The following is a 15907-nucleotide window of genomic DNA, read 5'->3' on the forward strand; positions in this document are numbered from 1 at the left end:
TAAGTGTGTCTTGTGTGAAATAAGCAAATAATGATTAACCCCTTCGTCCTCAGGAGAGCTGCTTCTGAATCCTGTCAAGCACCCGTCCAGGGCCAAAAGGGAAAGCAGCTCACCAAGTCCCCTCACCGCTCTCACCATGCTTGTCCCAGAATCCACTCCAGCTCTGCTCTCCTGGGGTGGCGGCCCTCAGCAGCTGTTAGCACCTAGGGACTCACAGTGGCTCATCCAACAAGCCACCATGTGATTCACTCACAGGCAGGCTGTCTGGGCTGCCCCGTGGGAAGCGTGATTGTCAGTTGTTCCAGCAACAGCCCCATGTGTTGTTCCCACCCAAACTCAACAAGACAAGCGCCCTTTTTCCCAGCAAAACAAGAGATAAACTCATCGTTAACAGGCCTTTAAAACATAAAATGTGATCACAGTTTATCTTATTGAAAAAATAAAAATGACTAATACTAACTGCCTTCAACCCCCAGCACCATTAATTAATTAATTAACTAATTAATTAATTAATGAAAATCAGCCAAATGTGGCCAGATTTACACCCGCCATCCTGGCACTCCAGAAGGTAAGGAAAATGGTCTGCGGGCCATCCTGGACTATAGAACAAGTTCCTGGCCAACCTAAGCAACTTAGCAAGACCCTGTCACAAACAAAACTAGGAAGTGAAGTCTGCAGCAAGACTGGCAACACTGCCACATGCACCCACCAAGTACCCAGAGTCCTAAAAACATGGCTCGACTGCCCATGTTTTAATTCAGGCACAGCCAGAGTATGTGAACAGGGCCTGAGGCAGGAAACTGTAGTGAGCCCTAGACCTGCTGTTTGTAGGTCTGGCAGAAGCACAGCATTCAAGCTAGAAGGTGGCAGACATTAAACTGGGTCAGACACTAAAACTGGCAGGGTCAGATTATAAAAAGGAAACTGATTTTAACTTACGGCCCGTACTGTATGTCACACCCACCTTATCTTCACGCTGCAAATGAAATAGGGGTGTGGGGGTACAGCTGAGCTCCAGCTCCTGGGTGAGTGCGTTGCAGAGGCTTCAGAGCAGAGCAGCCTGGTGTCTCCAGCTCTGCCGTGAGTGCCAGCCAATAGGAAGCTCAAGGCTGGCAGCTGGGTTCATAGAGGTCTACAGTGGCGCCTCCCAGGCAGCCAGGATGAGGACTCTCAGCCCCTAAGAGGACACACTCCTTAAAGAGTGGCTTGATACTGCAAGGTATGTCATTCACAGTTTAACTCTTAAGATTTATTTCATTGGTTTTTTTTTTTCTTCTTTTCTTTCTCCACCTTTGGTTTTCTGAAACAGGGTCTTTCCACACACCCTGGTTATCCTAGAACTCACTATATAGACCAGACTGGCCTCAAATTCAGAGATCCGCCTGCCTCTGCCTCCCAAGTGCTGGGATGAAAGGTGTGCGCGACCACTGCCTGGCTGGCCCTTATATTTTAATGTGCTTGTTGTGTACACACGCGCAGAGGCCAGAGGTGGCGGGGCCAGCCATATCAGAGCTCAATGAGTGCTTCAGTGCAAGCCTTCCCCACCCTGAGGAGACTACCTGAGGTACCCAGTCAGGTACCTGGGATTAGGTCCTTGTCCTTAAAACAGACAGATGGACAGCTAAACAGATCAAATTAACCACAAGCATAACACGGAGACAATGGACACGCGTTTGAATAGGCATCTCCAGATAGATATAGGTGTGAAACCCTGGCCTCAGTGTGAATAGGCATCTCCAGAAAGATAGGTATGAAACCCAGGCCTCAGTTTCATCAAACACACACACACAGGTCCCTAAAGTTAAACATTCTTCCCTTTGTGCCCAGGCCAGAGGCTGGAGTCACGACTCCCAGGTGCTCCTACTGCTCTCTGGGAGGTCCCAAAATGTAGTTTCTAGAACCCATGACAGGCAGCTCACAACTGCCTGTAACTACAGCTCCACAGTGGATGCAAAGCCTTGGGCTTCACAGGGGCGCCTTCTTTACAACCCCGTCGCTGCAGTGAATGAGAGAGATAATCCCCAACTGGTTCCTCCTATTGCAGAAAGATAGTAAGGGAAATGTTTTTAATTAGACTATCAGAAATGAGCCTAGCTAAAGAATGTTTCCTGTGGTCAGGTCCTGCAAGATACATTAAAACGTATAAACAGGATGAAAAGACCCCTTAATTTCAGCACTTAGGAGGCAGAAGCAGAGGCAGGGGATCTCTGTGAGCCCCAGGCTAACCTGATCTACATACTGAGTACCAGGACAGCCAGGGCTACGCAGTGAGACCCCATCTCAAAATAAATAAGAACAAGTATGTCACCTTAGGACTGAGGTCCACCCACTCTTCTGAGTGGGTCAGGCAGGCAGGTGTTGCCGCTGACCTGTGTTCATCAAGGCCAGCCTGTATGCGCCCAGTGGCTCAATCACATCATGGCCCTAGTGAAAGAGGCTGTGTCAGAGGGAGGAAGCCCAGACAAGAATGCCCTGGCCTCAGGGAGAGGTCTCACTTCAGATTTACAACTGAACACTTTTGACTTGGATGCTAGAAAGGCGGGAGGGGAATTACCCCGCCCTCCAAGCTCTTTCTGTAAAGGTAATAAAGATGTCAGCAACCAGGAACCTCACTGTCTTCAGGATCACCTCAGCTAACTTCTCTAAATTATCATTCATTCGCCCAGTAAAAACACCCAGTGGGCATTGGTGACTAAGCTATGAACAAGAAGGCAGAACCTCAATCTATGGCCCAAGGCGTTCATCCTGGCTTCCTCTACCTGCTATTCAGGGCAGGGGCAACATCGGCTAGTGTGAAAGAGTTGTCAGGGAGTCAAACCTCCCGAAGGACAAGAAGGACCCAGAAAGCGGGAGGGAGGGAAGCATGAGCAGGCACCTCAGGAGACCTGAGAGTGGCCTGGAGACTCAGGAGCAAGCAACAGTGCGAGACTGAAGACACCACAACACAGACTGCGAATGAACCCCAGAGCCCACATAAAGCTGGAAGTTGGCACTCTGTGTCATATGCGCCTACATATGTACACCATCCACATTCACACGCACATACATACACACCATTCACATACATGTACATCATTCATACATGCACATCATTCATACACACTCATCATTTATACACACACACACACCCCCCACTCACAGGCACACATCACACACACGCATACCCTTCATACATACACTAAATGAAATAAAAATAAATAAATAATCTGAACTTACTTTAAAGGATGGGCATCTACAAGATTTAAAAGAGCAACCTTTTTTGTTCAATAGCCCTCTCCGTGATTCCCCAACATCTCTTACATTTGGCTTTTAACTTCCATAACTAAACTGCCAGAGTACTTGGGAGGTTGAGGCAGGAGGATTGGTGTTAGAATGAGGCCAGCCTGGGCTAGAGTGAGACTCTGCTGCAAAACCAAAGAAAAAAGAAAAAGAAAACCACCAACCAGACAGACAGATAAAAATGTGATTTAAGGTCTGAGTGAATAATTTCTAGTTTGCAAGAACTGACTACTTATGAAAATTTAGTTGTGTGCTTCAGTGGGCAATATCAGAAAAAACTAACCCACAAATGGCAAACTGTGTGACTGAAAGGGTGTTTATAAAAAAAATCTCTTAGAAAGTAAAACAATCTCTGTTTTAAAAACAGGCGAAGCATCTAAAAAGCGAGGTCTCCACAGAAGACATGCAAGTGCCCACTGCTCTCACGAAACAACACTCATCACGATCTCGGGCACAACAGAAGTCAGACCCACAGCATAGTAGTTCTCCCCACCCTGAGGCTGACTAGAACCAAAAGGCAGAGAACACAGTGGTCACCATGAAGAGACACACTCATTGTGGGTTAAAAAACCGCCCAAAGCTGCAGCTGCTTTGGAAATCACTGTGGCAGTTCCTTCAAAGAGTTAAATACAGGCTTATCAGATAACCAGCAATTCCACTCTCGGGTCAACACTCCAGAGAAAAGAAAATACATTTTCACATAACGAGTGCTCACAGCCGACTTACTTGTAGTAACTAGCCCAAAAGGCAAACACCCAAATACCCATCAAGTATGAATGAATAAACAAAACATGGTATGTCCATACAATGAAATATTATTCAAGCATAAATAGATTATTCCACATTCACTACAGAATGCATAAATTTTAAAGTATGCTGATAAAGTGAGGGACAAAGACCACCTACTAAAGGCTGTACACATGTCTGTCCTAGGACGACATATTCACAGAGGCGATCAGTGGAAGATCACTGAGAAGGAAGAAGGCTGGTGGGAAGCTGTGGTGCCCAGGGCGCTTCTCGCCTGGATGGGGAAATACTCTCAACTGAGTTCAGTGGTTAAAAGGCTGCACTGCCCTGTGACAACACCACACCCCCACCCCTCGCCCCCGTGAGCTGTGCACCTTAGGTGAGTTAAGTGCATGGTATGTGAATCATAGCTCAATAAAGCTGCTGTAAAACAAAAAAGTGCCCACTGTGCACTGTCAGAGGACGAAGCAGGTGCTAAAGTAGTAGCGAGTCTTGCCCGTGAACTTCAGAGCCTCAACTAGGGCAACGAAAACCCAAAAGATTCCATTCCTCAGCATCTAGGTCCTAGGCTGTGCTGAAATATTCATGAAGAATTCCGTGTTTTCATACAGTAGCCATCTCTAGTTTAAAAGACACTGGCAAGTACCAGATGAGTTCTGATAGCTCCCTGACACAGGGAAGCCATCGGGTGGAGCACACAGCACAGGGGCCTTCAGCACCCGGGCAGTAGGCTGAGTTTGAAAGTAGCTCTCACTGGGCCACCCCCGCCCCGCCCCACCCCACCCCACCCCACCCCGGGAGAGGCCAGGCACTTCAATTACTCTGTCTCTAAAGCACCGGTTTGTGACATATCAGAATACTAAATGAAATGTTGTGCTCTCGTAAAAAAACTGAGTCTTCCACACCCGCACTTATTTAGCTAAGAAACTAATAACATCATTTCAAACATCCTATCACATAAGCATGAGAGCGACTCCCCACACAGCTGGAGTGGATCCCAGAAATAATGTTTAAAAATGGTATTTAGCGATCCGGAATCTAAGCCTAATTTATACACAGACACAAATACTGATTAGCGTGATCTGGTCGAAATAACAAATAGCCATGAAAACTCTAGTGCTTCTGCAGTGACATTTCTCCAGGCTATTTATGTTAAATAAACTCATGACACTTAAGAGACGGCAAAGATGTGACTAAGATTAAGTTAAAAGCACTTGCTGCACTTCAAGAAAACCCAGGGTCAGTACTCCACCTGCGCAGGTGGCTCACAGCCCTCTGCTACTCCAGCTCCAGGGAATCCCATGTCGCTGGCCAGCAAGGGTGCACATATATGCACATAACCACCACCAACACACACACCTTAAAATAATAATTTTTTTTTTTTTTTTTTTTTTTTTAGGTTTTTCGAGACAGGGTTTCTCTGTGTAGCCCTGGCTGTCCTGGCACTCACTTTGTAGACCAGGCTGGCCTCGAACTCAGAAATTCGCCTGCCTCTGCCTCCCGAGTGCTGGGATTAAAGGCGTGCGCCACCACGCCCGGCTTAAAATAGTAATTTAAAAAAACTTTTAAATTCATCAGGCTTTAATGTACTGACCACAAGTAAAATATACATGTGCTTCGCACACGCACGCGCACACACACAGAGAAAACATTTTCCGACTTCTTAAAAAAGTATGTGTCTGTGTGTGTGTGTGTGACTGTCAACTACCAAAAGACAGGGCTAGAGCTATGATATAAGGCAATTCTGCTCTACCACATTTTTTTTTTCTGTTTATACATGTGTCTTAGTTCTAGTTACTATTGCTGTGATGAGACACCAGGACCAAAACAGCTTAGGGAGGAAAGGGTTAATTCAGCTCACACTTCCACATCACAGTTCATCATCAAAGGAAGTCAGGACAGGAACTCTAGCAGGGCGGGAACCTGGAGGCAGCAGCTGATGCAGAGGCCATGGAGGGATGCTGCTTACTGGCTTGCTCCCCATGGCTTGGGGAGCTTGGTCAGCCTGTTTTCTTATGGAACTCAGGACTGCAAGCCCAGGGGTGGCCCCGCCCACAATGGGCTCAGCCCTCCCCCCCATGAATCACCAGTTAAGAAAAGGCCCCACAGGCTTTTCTACAACCCCAGTCTCACTTTTTCTCCACTGAGGCTTCCTCCCCTCTGATGACTCTGGCTTGTGTCAAGCTAGACAGAAAACCAGCCAGTACAATATGTAACCGCCGCCTAGAATCGATGTTTAATGTCAGGCTGTCGATCCAAACATCACTGAGTGTGACACACACTCCCCAAGTCTCCCTAGGACAGTGTTCTCTAACATGTCCAGAACCAAGCACTGTGTTCAGCTGCTCTGAGGCTGCGGACAGGAATATGAACTACAATTTGCCTTCACACCCGAGCAGGCGGCAGGAAGCAACTGCTTGTACTTCATCATGTTCTTCCCTCTGCTAGCAGGCCCTGGTGTCAGGGTGCTGCCAGACAAGGACAATAAGACGCTTTATTATATAGGGTGACTAAGAGCCTCGCAAGGACTGTTTTAGAATATAATCCCGGTAGGGAAGGCCACTGGATGGGAGTACAATTATTTCGTGCCAACCATTTCCAAAACTAAACATATTGTGGCCCTGCGTATAAGCATGCTCTGCGGTCAATTCTCTTTCAAATGCTTACAGGAAGCAATCCCGGGAGAGACGAACAACTTGCAATTTGCTTCTCACTCTGAATCCCACGACAGAAATGTGTAGAGCAAGCCGTCCTGACACCACAAAACAAGGGCAGCCTACATGAAGGCCAAATATAGGATGTGATTCTAAACCACTACGGAGCGAAAGCCTGCATTTCCTTTTCCAGCCTGCAAAAAAAAAAAAAAAAAACCCTTTGAACACTCCCAAAAAAGGACGTCGGGGCCGGCACCTCCCTCCGGGAGGAAGCCCCTTTCTTCTCGGCAAGCCCTGCAGCCGGCCACTTCCCCCAAGCGCATTCACATCACTGGAGATAGATAGGGCTGCTGTGCGTACGCCCGCCGGGGGACCGGCGGCAGAGCTGGGCTGGGCGTCCCCACCCTCCACCTCTGATGTCATCCTAGCCATCTCGGCGCGGCTGAGCCCCACCTGCCCCGCGGGTCACTAGGTTCCGCACCCGGGACAGGGTTCCTCCTCCAGGCCAAGCCACTGCAGCCCGCCCCCGCCCCAGGTCTTCAGGGTCCAGGAGGCCAGGCACTGCGAGCCAGGCGGAGCCCCGCCCGGGCGCGCCCCGCACACCGGGGGTCCCCCGCGGACCCAGCCCCACGTGAGCGCTCGGCCGCAGCCTCTTCGCAGCCGGCACACACCGCCTCACGGCTCCCGGGCCCACGGCTGCCCGCAGACGGCCATTCCCCAGCCGCAGCGCCCGGGGCACGCGCGTGCGCCCGGCACCACTCGGCGCCGCCGGCTCCTGTCAGCCGAGAGCTTCACACGCGGGGTCCGGGAGGCCGGCCCGCCCGCCCCGGGCTCGCTCCGGAGCTGCCCCGTCCTGAGCGCGCGCTGCTTACCAGAGCCCGGGTGCCTGAGGCGCCGCCGAAGTCCCTGCTGCAAAGCCCCGCGAAGCCTCCAACCGCTGCCGCCTCCCGCCTGGCACTGAGCGCCGCGCGGGGGAGGGGCGCGGCCGCCGCTGCCCAGGCCTTCGCGCGCGCGGGCCCCGCCCCCGCGCCGCGGCCGCGCCCAACCAGCGCCGCCGAACCGCGCTTCGTCACGCCCACTTCCGGAAGGTCCCGGTTAGATACCCAGCTCTCCTTAGAGCGCCCCCTGTGGTGGCGCGGGGAGGTGCAAGGAGGCTCGGAGCCCACGCCCGCTTTCCGGGGCACTTGAATGGCCGGGTGGCCACGCCCACGGGCTCCTTCCAGCCCCACCCAGGTCTTTAGAACCAGAGCGGGCGTTCTTAAGCTCCACCCACGGCCCTGCCGAGCCTCCCTATGAGGTTGGTCGTTTGAGCGCAGCTAACTGCCCACCGAGTCCGTGAGCAGGGCTTGGTTCCTCCCGCCCCCAAAACCTAGCTTCCCCGAGTTGAGCGCCGCAAATCCCCGCTCGGATTTCCTGAAGACCCGGGGAACCTATGGTCATCCTATTTGCTGTACCTCAAGCCCCGCCCGCGGCCCTGAGCGTACTTAAACCGTAAGCCCCGCCCCAAGTTCTTAGCCCCACCTCCATTAGGGCTGGTTCACGCCTCTCACCCAAGCTGTCTCTGTCCCACTACTCTCCAGGTCTCCAGGGCAGGGTGGCAACCCTTGGGCTGGACCACACCTACGAGAGAAAGCTAAAGAGAGGCAATGAAGACTCCCTGGCTAAAGTCCCTCCATATGAGCACGCGGATATGTGTCCTAGCCCTGTTACTCTTCAAATGAAGTGACCCAGGGACCATTTCACTCACCTCTTTGGATTTCAGTTTCCTAATCTTGAGTGTAAGATTATCCCACTATTAGCCAAAGCCCCTTCAGAAATATCAAGCTTTGAAATACCAAGATCTAAGGAAACTGCGTCCAGGGATCTGGGCCAGCTGAGGGGTTGAGCCATTTATTTCCCAAAGCAAGGCATCTTTACAATTCGCAGAGGGATGAATTTTCACTTTGTTTTAGCCTCAGAGATGTCCAGGAATCTGTGGTCGGCGTTCAGTGGTAGAACCCCTGAATTCTTGTTGCAGGAATTAGGATAAACTGCCACCTCAAAACAGAAGGCACACGCCTTTAGTCCCAACACTGAGGAGGCTGAGGCAGGTGGATCTCTGTCAGTAGTTCCAGGCCAGCCTGGTCTACATACTGAGTTCCAAGACATCCAGGGGTATGTAAAGAAACTCTGTCTCTAAATAAATGAATAAATAAAATAAAATTAGGCATTGTGTGTGTGTGTAAATTATGTGTTGTGTAAATCAAGGTCTACCAGAATGAAACAGCTTGCTCAGCAAGTTTTTACTCTCTACAAAGCTCAATTTTTAAAGATTGGTGTGTTTATTTTACATGTATGCCTCTGTGTATGTAATTACACCACCTGCACGCAGTGCCCTCGTAGGTCAGACCAGACTGAGCTAGCCTGGATCTAGAGTTACCGCAGGCTGTCAGAGGACTACCGTGGTTCCTGGAACCAGGAGTCCTCTGAGAAGCAGGAAGTGCTCTTGATTGCAGAACACCTCTCCAGTGGGAGCTAGGTTTCTTTATCTATGACTACAATAGCAGCCCCTCCCAGGCAGAACTCAGTTTCTGGCTTGTCTCACACACACAAACACACACACACACACACACACACACACACACACACACACACACACACGGCACCTATTGCTGTCAAGGCAGTGACTCAACCGTATGGAGAGTGGGTTGTGTTTTGCCTCTAAGCAGCTTATGCTAACTGGAGGGACTCAGTACCTCGTACCCAGCAAGATTTGCCACTTCACTTAAATGAGATAGAGGCAGTAATGCTCCTGTTGCAGTCACCAGGCATATGGTGATGTGGAAAAACCAGTTGCTTTTGTTATGATCATTATTCTTAATTAAACAAGGGGACAGACAGTGGGGGCTGAATGTGTCGGGAGGACAGAGCACAGACTGCTTGAGAGAGAACTGAGAAATACAAAGAACACGAGCCACGCCTTTGGAAACAAGCTATCCAGCTGATTCTGCAGAATTGTCAGAAATTCTTTCAGCAACCCAGTGGCCATAAAAAGACTTCCCAAAATCCAGCAATAAAGGTGAAGACATGGAGATTTGGAGGCATTGACTTGCCAAAAATTACCCTGCATGGACCAGGTGGAATCCTCATCTGTCTAACAGCACAGCCTGCTCTCTTAGCTGGTTAGTGATTACCCGACCTGCCTCAAGGGCAGGGGACGAAAAAGAAAAACCATGGACTTTGGATTCTGACAGACTCGTTTAATTAAGAATGAACTTAAGTCCTTGTGTTACAGATATTAGACAAATCAGTTCCTCTTGTCTTATAGGTGTGTGTGGGTGTGGGTGTGTGTGTATAGTGCACATGCAACTATATGTGAAGTGGGTGTATGCATGCTGAAATCAAATGAGGATATCAGGCACCCTGCTTTGTCAATTTCCACCCTATTCTATTGAGACTGAGTATCTAACTGAACCTGAAGCTGGGCTGGAACCCTTCAAGAAGCCCCAGAAGTCCTCTCTACACCTCCAACAGAGCTAGGGGCTGGGGGGTGGGAGGGGCAGGGGCAGGGCTGGGGGAACTGCAGCTGTCTCCAGCATTTAAGGTAGGTACTGGGGATTTGAACTCAGGTCATAAAGCTTGCACAACAAGAACGCTTACCTGCTGAGTCCCATTTCCCTACTTTTCCTCCTCTCTATTAAAAATGCAAATGCTTCAGGAAGTAATTTGGAGAAAATAAGAGTTTGGGGTTTTGTTTGTTTGTGACCATGAGGCTCTAGCCCAGGGCCTCTACCAGTGAGCTCATCCCAACCCTCCCAAATACCCCTACACATGCATGTTGAGCACAGATACGTCTGCACATGGGGAGGCCAGAGGACAACATTGGAAGTCTTTATCACACCCTACCCTATCTCAAAAAAAAAAAAAAAAAAAAAAAAAAGCTTATCAAGTATTGACTACTGTTGTGTAACAGTTTCCTCCAAGATTGAATCATTTCATTCTTCAGGGAAGCTCCTTAAGCAGAAAGATAAACAACTTACAATGCTTCAAGGAAGTCCCTGAAACTGACCAGATTCATTTGCCCCACCCTGCTGGAGTAAGCAATAAAAGCATGGTGAGTTTCTCTCAGCCAAGCCCAGCTGCAGAGAAGATTCTGAGACCAGACCAGCTGCCTGGAAGAGTTTAGACCAACCGAGGCACCTGGAAAGAACACTCTAACCTGTCGAGATACCTGCAGGCTGTGCAGTGTGTTCCAGGTCCCCAGCTTTGTGAGCTGTCACCCATGCTGGAGTGGGCTTTGGTGATGTAGCTGTCTGTACTGGCTGGTTTTGTGTATAAACTTGATACAGACTGGAATTGTCACAGAGAAAGGAGCTTCAGTTGAGGAAGTGCCTCCATGAAATCCAAGTATAAGGCATTTTCTCAATTAGTGATCAAAAGGGGAGGGCCTATGGTTGGTGGGGCCATCCCTGAGCTGGTGGTCTTGGGTTCTATAGAAAGCAAGCTGAGCAAGCCAGGGGAAGCCCTCCATGGCCTCTGCATCAGCTCCTGCTTTCTGACCTGCTTGAGTTCCAGTCCTGACTTCCTCTGGTGATGAACAGCAGTGTGGAAGTACAAGCTAAATAAACCCTTTCCTCCCCAACTTGCTTCTTTGTCATGATGTTTGCGCAGGAATAGAAACCCTAAAACACTGTCTTTGAGTCCTTTCTGCTTCTGTAAGTAGCCCTTCACGCATATTCCTGTATAACCCCAATAAACCTCATTGTTCACCAAGCTGGACTTTGGTGGTATCTATATTTGGGTCTGTATTGGGTTCCCTATCTAGGGTGCATAGACATGTGTGTTCTCCCCGGGGAAAAGTTTTGTCACACAACAGCTCAACTGGTTGGCCGTCCAGCTCTAGGGGGTCTTACTGTCTTCACAGCCTAGCTCTGGAATTAGAAGTGCATGCTACAAACTTTAATTTCTGCACGGGTGTTGGGAATCCAGGTTCAGTTCCTCACACTTAAGCACTTTACCTGCTGTGTGTGCTATCTATCCATCTGTCCATCGTCTCCCCCATCCCCACCCCCCCCAGTCTTTGAAGGATGAAATTATAAGTAAGGTACCCAAATTCCCATAGATGGCACCACAGTGCAGATCTCAAGAACTGAACTTCCCGCTGCTGTCCGTTTCTGCTCCTAGTTTTATCAGATTTCTGAGTTCGAGGCCAGCCTAGTCTACAGAGTGAGTTCCAGGACAGCCAGTGCTATACAGAGAAACCCTGTCCCAAAGAGAGAGAGAGAGAGAGAGAGAGAGAGAGAGAGAGAGAGAGAGAGAGAGTTATACTGAGTCTGAGAACAACTGTGCTGGAGTCGAAAGTCCCACCACATGAACCTTAGCATGTGAGTTCACAGACGTGGAACCCATGAACCATCAAGGATCAACCACATATGTGTGAGGACATGTATCAAACTCCTGTTCACTGTGGAAGCACCCTTGCGTCGCAACAAGAGAAGCTAGGCGAATACATCTCAGTGCTCTAGACTAGAGATGTCATCAGAGAAACAGGGTGTGTCTAGCTGCAGGAGACATACTGCACCCCATCCGAGAAGCAAAGATGACTCCCAGACCCAACTTCTACTCAATCCTTCATGGAGTCAATGTCTTTGGCCTTCAAGTGTTCACACCTCTGGGAGGGTCTGTGGCTCAATAGAAACATGGTGTGTGGTCTCAGACTACTCTCTGTGAGGAAGAGTAATGGGGTTACCAGAAGCTATGGAACTTTCTCAAGCAGGAAGGAATTCTCTAAAAGAGTATATGTTACTTTTGTTTGTTTGTTTGGAGACTCGGGGGCGGGGGGGAGGTGCTAAACATGTAGCTCAGGCTCCTGAGAGCCAGATAGCCAACAGAGTGGGGTCAAGTTCAAGCAATAAGGTCTGAGAATCAGAAGCTTTTTTTTTCTTAAGATTTATTTATTTATTATAAGTAAGTACACTGTGGCTGTCTTCAGACACACCAGAAGAGGGCGTCAGATCTCATTACAGATGGTTGTGAGACACCATGTAGTTGCTGGGATTTGAGCTCGGGACCTTCAGAAGAGCAATCAGTGCTCTTAACCACTGATCCATCTCGCCAGCCCATCCCAAATCAGAATGAGGATGCAGAAGACTGAAGCCCTAGCTCAAACAAGCTGGTTGTGGTGGCCCAGGCCCTTAATCCCAATAAATGGGAGGTAAAGCCCTGAATGTCCTCTGGACTATGTAATAAAGTCAACCTGGGCTAAGTGATGCCCTATCTCACAAACAAACAGGAAACAGGAAGATGGAGAAGAAATTCAGCCTCCCTCAGGCTTTGTGTTCAGGCTCTTTCTGGGATGGATATATGACGTGTATCCCCAGGGGAAGGTCATTCACTCTACTTCCCCCTGCCCCCATTTAAATGCTTATTTTTACATACGTCTGCATTTATTTATGTTTGTTTTTCAAGAGGGTTTCTTTCTCTGTGTAGCCCTGGCTGTCCTGGAACTCACTCTGTAGACCGGGCTGGCCTCGAACTCAGAGATCTGCCTGCTTCTATCTCCTGGGTGCCTGGATTAAAGATCTGCATGGCTATTTCAATGTGGGTGGCATACACACTCAGCACCCAGCACTTGGGAGACAGATAGAGGCAGGCAGATCCTAAGTTCCAGGACAGCCTGAACCCATTGCCTCTGGAAACCCCTGGCAGACTCCCAGACACACCCAGAAACCATATTTAATGAGCTACCAGGACATCTACTGTGTAGTCAAGTAGACACACAAAACCATGAAGATGGGGGTAAGTTTTCTGTTCCCATTTCCTGTTCAGTGTTTACTCATTTTTGCAGCAAATGCCTTCAGTGAGCGGTTGGCTGTCGGTCAGACAGGAAAAGAATTCCATACATTCACGGTCCCCAAGTCCGGTGTCTCCCTTTGACGGTCCTCAGCAGAGCGCCTGACGGAAGGGGTTTCCAGATAATACAGTACTGCAGATTTTCCAAAACTTGAATGAGAATCTTGTCACCCAAATTGCTTGGTTGCCACAAGAGTCTCGTGACATCAGTAATAAAGCTGGCATCTGCGTGCTTCATGCAAAGGTGCCCACTGCACATCCAAAGCACGACCAGGCCTGCACTGCTCAAATAGGAAACCCCTGCCACCGAATAAGGAGAATTAATGCTAATTAATACAGCAAAGGCTTGCACCAGTGGCTCTCAACTGCAGGCCCTCGTGTTTCCTCCACCTTTCCCTCCTTCCCACGAGAGACATGCCATGATACTTAGAGATATTTTAGGTTGTAGCAGGCAGAAAGGTGGGCCTGGATTCTGATGGGCAGATCCAAGGACCACACCTACAAAGAAGTGTTAGGTCAGGTATTCAGATGTAGGGAACCATACTGGGTCTTACTGGGTGAGGGACTTGAAAGAATATAGCTGCAATACCTTAAACAATCAGGGACCAACCACATGGTAGGAACGGCAAGATGGCTCAGCAAACTGGGGCTTGCACATAAGCCTGAAGATCTCAGTTCGATCCTGGATCTCCAAGGTTGGGCAAGAGAGAACATATTTCCACCAATGCACCATTGGTATGGATGAGCCTGCATTCACATACACAAAAGCTTAAATAATTAATTTAGAAAAGGATGCATTGCCAGGCATTGGTGGCATGTGCCTTTAAAGCACTTGGGAGACATATATAGGCAGATCTCTGGGAGTTCGAGCCAGCCTGGTCTACAAAGCAAGTCCAGAATAGCAAGGGCTACACAGAGAAACACTGTCTTGAAAAACAAAACAAACAAACAAACAAAGGAATCCCAGCCCCTCAGAGGACAGAGGGCATGGGCTATGCTCTCCAATGTAGTACTGCAGCCTGCTGACCCAAGCCGTGACCTTGCCCTCATCAGCCTGTCTGACCAATGCAGCCACTTTGAAGCTGTGTAGAGATGCAGTGTTGGAGACCCGCAAGCCAAGCTCAAGGCTGCAGATGCTTTGAGAACATGTCATTTGCTGGGGGGAATCTTCAGGGGTAGAGCGGTACCCAGTGTGCCCCGCCATCTGGACTGCCCCATTTGGTGACTAGCAAAGTGTACCATGGATATGCAGCATTCTAAGAGCTTGTTCTATGAAGCAGGAACTTAGAAGGAGACAGAATATTAAAGATAGCCTTCCCCACCACACTGATGCTAGAGGCCCTGAGGCCAGCATTCCACACACCTTGTCTGAGTTCAGCCCTCTCACCCCTCAATACTATCATGAGGATATAATACTTCAGGGGTAAAAGCCAACAGTCAGACTGAAAGCTCAGACTACACAGGAATAAATCCTTATGACCATTCATGTACCAGTGATCCATCCTACCTTCTGATGCCTCACTGTCCTCATCTGTAAAATGGGACATTTACTGTGTGAGCTGTCGAGGACTCTGAAAGACTTCATGTTTCCATAGAGACTAGGTGCAGGAGAGATGCTCACAACCACCTGAAATCCCAAGTTCAGGGTGATCTGAAGACCCTGGCCTCCATAGACACCACCTGCATTCAGGAGTACGCACACAGGAATATATGCATACACAGGTAAAACTAAAGAAGAACCATATAAAATCATGAGGGGGTGGATAGACAGATGGTTCAGCAGTTAAGAGAGTGGTTCACTCTCCTAGAAGAGGTGAAGTCAGTTACTACTACTCATGCCTCCCAACTCTGACTCCAGTTCCAGCCTCTGGCAGCAGTAAGCACCTGCAGGTGGATCTCTATGGGTTGGAGGGCAGCCTGATCTACACAGCAAGTTCCAAGCTATCCATGGCTACCTAGTGAGACCACAGATAGGTAGGTAGGTAGATAGTTAGGTACATATATACATAGATAAATACGTAGATATGTAGGTTTATACATAGATAGATATATACATATATACATAGATAGATAAATAGATACATAGATAGATAAGTATATAAATACATGGGTAGATACATAGATATATACATAGATTCATAGATAGATACATACATAGATACATAAATACATAGGTAGATACATAGATAAATGCATAGAAACATAGGTAGATACATAGATATATACATAGGTACATAGGTGGATACATCGATACATACATAAATACATAAGTATATAAATATATAGGTAGATATATAGATAGATGCATAGATAAATACATAGATACATAAATATATAAATACATAGGTAGATACATTGATAGATACATAGATAGACACATAGATACATAAGTACAT

General features: G+C 48.5%; 1 protein-coding gene across 2 annotated transcripts in view; it reads right to left on the reverse strand.

Annotated features, from left to right (window-relative positions):
- Positions 1 to 7693, reverse strand: part of Coro1c (coronin 1C) — a 64722-nt gene extending 57029 nt beyond the window's left edge. The window contains exons 1-2 of one of the 2 annotated variants that reach the window (XM_021162248.3): positions 7553 to 7693; positions 6694 to 6874 (exon numbers count right to left, since the gene is read on the reverse strand). The gene's annotated coding sequence lies outside the window, so the exon portion shown is untranslated. The remainder of the gene's footprint in view (positions 1 to 6693; positions 6875 to 7552) is intronic. The other variant, XM_021162247.3, reaches the window with a different exon arrangement.
- Positions 7694 to 15907: the final 8214 nt, after the last annotated feature.

Source organism: Mus caroli, unplaced genomic scaffold (assembly GCF_978045245.1).
Source record: "Mus caroli unplaced genomic scaffold, Mus_caroli_1 scaffold_4, whole genome shotgun sequence".
Classification (NCBI taxonomy): Eukaryota; Metazoa; Chordata; class Mammalia; order Rodentia; family Muridae; genus Mus; species Mus caroli.